Source organism: Ixodes scapularis, unplaced genomic scaffold (genome assembly GCF_016920785.2).
Source record: "Ixodes scapularis isolate PalLabHiFi unplaced genomic scaffold, ASM1692078v2 PGA_scaffold4__175_contigs__length_147842914, whole genome shotgun sequence".
Taxonomy (NCBI): domain Eukaryota; kingdom Metazoa; phylum Arthropoda; class Arachnida; order Ixodida; family Ixodidae; genus Ixodes; species Ixodes scapularis.
The window spans coordinates 80,292,541-80,297,344 of NW_024609879.1; the positions used below are offsets into that span (position 1 = coordinate 80,292,541).

Sequence of the window (4,804 nt, forward strand, 5' to 3'; positions counted from 1 at the left end):
GTCAAGTGGCGACATGCATTTGAACGGTTCGCCTTTTGCCTTCGACCCGCGGACATCGCCTCTGAGGGAATGACCCGCAGCTTATGGCTGTCGGCGAGTAATTTCCTGCTAAAAGGCGTGACTTTTCATTTACATGCTTGGGAACTGCATTAAAAGAACCGTATTTAAGTAAGGTGCAGCTTAGGAGACTATATAATTCGAAACAAAATACAAGACATCCATCGACCGACGCTTGTTATCCCGACCATCCGACAAACATTTGCGTTTGTAACGTCACGCAGCACATACGGATGTCAGCCATTGACGCTGGCGAAATTGGGGGTGCAGTTTCGTACATAGGCTCATGAAAGGTTTAATTAGTAACGGGAAATCATATATCAAAATAAAAATGACGTTTGTCTATATGAAAGCTCCCTCGACGTAACGAGCACAAGAACTTAGGTACTTCCGGTTTCGACCGGACAATCCCTTTAATATGCACCAAATGTAGTTTTTTATTTATTTATTTATGAATACTGTTCACCCCAAGTATGGGGCTTTAACAGGTGTGGGGTATAGAAGAGCACTGAAACATACAACATCAGGACTACAATACAGTACACATTCAGCGACATTCACTTAAAATAAAGGGGCTGAAATAGTACAAACATTCAATATATTATATAGCACTCAACAAAATGAACTCTCAGCACTCGAAATCTTTAACGAAGTTTCCAAAAAATATTTAACTACTATTTATCATTCCAAACCAGTCATATTCAAAAGGGCGCTCTCAAAATCATCTAAACAGTCCAATGACAATATATTTTGTGGGAGATCATTCCAGTTTTTCACAGTTCTAGGGAAAAAAGAAAACCTATAAGCGTCAATATTACATTTGGGCACTTCAAACTGATTAGTGCTAACGTATCTGAGTTCTCTCGATGCGCGATGTGTTAATCTAGAATCCGGGTTAATGTTATACAGGTGATGAGAAAACATAAAGAAAAACTTTAGTCGAGCAATTTTTCGACGGACAGAAAGTAAGGGGAGGTTGAGGCTGTTCAGCATATCTGTGACAGAATCAAGTCGCTTGTATTTGGATAGAATAAATCGCGCCGCCTTCCTCTGAACTTTTTCGAGTTCACCAATTTGATTTTTTCTATAGGGGTCCCATACCGATGCAGCGTACTCCAAGGTAGGCCTAATATACGTTGTGTAGGCCATTAACTTCACTTTAGGCGGAGCACTGGCCAGATTCCGTCTTAAAAACCAAAGATTTTTCATTGCTTTGTGACATATTTCATTTATGTGCTTACTCCAACTTAAGTCTTTAGAAAGTGTCACACCCAAGTATTTAAAACTGTCAACTTCAACCAAAGGACTCCCATCAAGCTCGTAAGTATAAGAAAGAACATTCTTAGTTTTGTTAGTTATTCGTGCGAAAACAGTTTTTTGTGTATTAATTTTCATCTTCCATTTCGAGCACCAGTCCTGAATAGACCCAACAGATGCACTTAATCTGCGCTGGTCGTCTTGCTCCTCGATTTTTGAAGTTTTAGTGTGTATTTATAAATATGCCGGTCAAGCAGCGAATCCGGCTGCTATAAATATGACGCGGTCAGTGCCGGAGTAGCGTAGCCGTAGAGTAATATACACAAGGCAACGTTACGAAAACACTCAGTTGGGAAACTCGCCGTCGAAACCTGGGCCGCTGGCGTCCGCCGAGACCGAGCTAAATGCGACAACAGCGCCACTCTTTATCGTTTGCCTGTACTGTGGTCACCTTAAGCTTTTTGAAAGCCTGTTTTTGCGTAAAAACAAACGGAAAAGACTCTTTTTGTATGAAATTTATTGGACATTAGTACAAAAAGAGGGGCGCGTTATGTTTTCAAAAAATGTTTAGTTTGCAGGGTTTTGCGGCACAATTAATATTGTTTTTATACAACCATGCCTCAGCGGCCCTTTCAGGTAGCGCGTTCTGACCTAGGTGCATCTTAACTTGGATAGTTCGATGCGGCGCGTCCGCCGGGGAGACGGGGGTGGCACCCCTGTCACCTCTTCCGCTGTATCTGTTCTTAAATAGCGGTAACGTGCAGTTCCTCGAATGGCCGCTGCGGGAGAAATGGTGGCGTTGTGTTCGTCATTAGCTCGGTGCTCGGAGACAGATTGGGGCCATTTTTTCAAAGTTGTCTTTATGGGAGTTTCCCAACTGAGTGTTTTAGTAACGTTGACACAAGGTAAAGAGCGGACAACGCCATAGGCCCCAGCGGCCCAGGTAGACGAGTGACAGCTAGCGCTCCTAGCGGGAGGCATTACACACAATCTAGTTCCGGTTCCGGTCAAGTTAGTTTCGGTTTCGGTTCAGGCGTTTCTGCTCCGGTTTTCTGGTGCCCTTCACCTTCTCTTTCTACCCATCTTTCCTTCTTGCGTCGCTCCTCGCTACGCTTTTGGGAGCTCTTCGGCTACCGGAGCCGCTGTTTCTTTTTTTTTTTCATGTTGAAAGAGTTTTATTTAAATTTTTACGAAACAATCTGTGCAAAATGTGTACTACGAAATTTCTACTTCACAAAAGAAATGCGTATATCTTGTTTGTTTGTTGTTCTACTGGAAAACATTGGACTTACACAACCTCCACTTTGATTCCTGACTGGTGGAGCATTTTGGGGCCAACAACAGTAAGTGGCTCGAAGATGTTTTATTGGACCACATTCGTATATACATGATTTACTTCAGACGCTCTGGATATTTTTATAGGAAACAGATACTAATACTCACAAAAATAAATGAATATGAAGGAGTTCGGCATATCGCACAATTCGTAATAGGTTTTTGGCGGAACCAAGTTAACAAAAATTTTCCACAGGGAACATGCTGAATGATCCATTCGCTTTCACGTTGGCTCGGGCTTGGGAAGTAAGTCCAGAAATCAATAAGACATCGCTATCATTACCAGTCGTAAGAGTATAAGAAGACTGCGAATTCCCATTTTCCGGCTATTATAAATCACACGAATTGGCATCGTCTGAAACACACTGCGGGCGAGCCAGTACCAAACACTGAGAACTCTTTTCGGAATCTGACAATATTCAACGTTCCTAAACATTCCTCGAAATAAATTTGATCAGAAAGAAAGCATAGCTCGAAAAACAAAATAAAACGGCTAAAAACTATAGGCACTGGATACAAAAGTGGATACATTTTCTTTCTAATATCTATAGCATCCATACACTATTTTCCAGAGAAATTCTGTAGAACGTGCAAGTGCCAGCTGCACCGCTCAATTAATAAGCACTTTCTGTTTCTGATTTGGCGACAACCTCCGTTAATACACTATTAACAGCAAAACTTGTCTAGTTGCTTTACAGCAACTGAATAGTGTAACGAAACTTTGTACAGGTTCCGGTTAAGAAATCGAACATGCCAACACAAGCGCGTATTCTGCAAAACATTTTTAGAAACCATTTGTGGCACTCTGAGCAATGCCAATACAACCCAGACCTGAAAGTGTAAGATACGAGACAGCACACGCTCCTCAAAGATGCGCCACGCTCTTTATTACGGCAAGAAAGCGATTTTCTAGTTGCTGAATGAAAATAAAAGCAGCCTGGGATGGTCTATTAGATTCTCGAAGACCTTTCGAGGCATGTGATATGCTTTAAGCACAAGAAACTACTGGTGAGGCCTGGCCAAGCTGTCAGACACTTCCCTCAGCGGCTGAGAACAGCCACAGCTGTAGGTTGTCAGTTCCAGGAAATGCCTGATCAAATAGCCTCTAAAGTAACACGTGGACGAGTCATCAAATATATTAAACCTGATGTCTGATGTCAGTTTAGAAATATCCTCGAGTGGCGGAAACTTATCAATCGGAAGACATTCCACATTGTCTGCAATTGAACTTTCATGATGCAAAAATATTGGCAACTCCTTCAAGAGGTCAGCCTTCTCATCCTGTATGCTTCCATTGCTCGACAATTTGAACAGTTCCTTTATCGCTCTCCGTTTCAGTCCTGAGGTGGACTGATACACCTTTGGGTTTGTATTGCAGCACTGCATTTGTCATATAGCTCAAAAAATGTTGTCAAGTGGGTCTTGCTGCAGGCGTCGTGTAAGTAGGAAAGTCATGGCTATTGGAAAGCTCCTTCCAGAGCATGAGGGCACTCTTTATAGTAACGTGCCACCCTATGATGGTTTGTGACTGGATCCTACTTCGAAGTTCCATGCTGAAATCCATCCGAGTTGCAGGTAAAGAAAATCAAATACCGTAGATTCTCCTTTCAAAATGGCATGACGCAACCTCTGCCCTGTCGTCGTGAATTGTGAGCTATTTAGAAAGCTGTCCATTCTATCGCAGAAATAGGCTGGAGCCATGGCTGCCTCAGGAAGCTCCTTGGCAAAAACAATGAATAGGATCGCAAGACAGACTGAGGCACTCATTACCTGTAGGGCACGTTCTACTTTCATGTTATTGAAAGGGTTTTGAAAAATATCTCTCAGTAAGTTTCGGAGCCAATCGCAACCTCATCTCATGGGTAGTACGATAAAGTTTAACAATATGAGACCACTCAATGACCTCATTTCCAATGCAAAATTTGTGTGCTTGGAGACTGTTCCTGGTTGTTTTGATAAGGTGCGGAACATCAAAGATAAACTAAACATATTCGCTATCAACTTTAAAAGCACGGCTTACCCACAGACACACCAAGTTGGTTGGCCAAGCTTACGTTTGAAGCACCCTGAACACTGACCAAAGCCTTTACTGTGAAGCCACTCTAAGCTCTTGCAATGAGAGAAATGAGGAGACTGCGGATAACAGAAAACGGTG

General features: G+C 42.4%; 1 pseudogene; it reads right to left on the reverse strand.

Moving 5' to 3' along the window:
• Window positions 1-689: 689 nt before the first annotated feature.
• LOC120848073 lies at window positions 690-1,286 on the reverse strand (annotated as a pseudogene).
• Window positions 1,287-4,804: the final 3,518 nt, after the last annotated feature.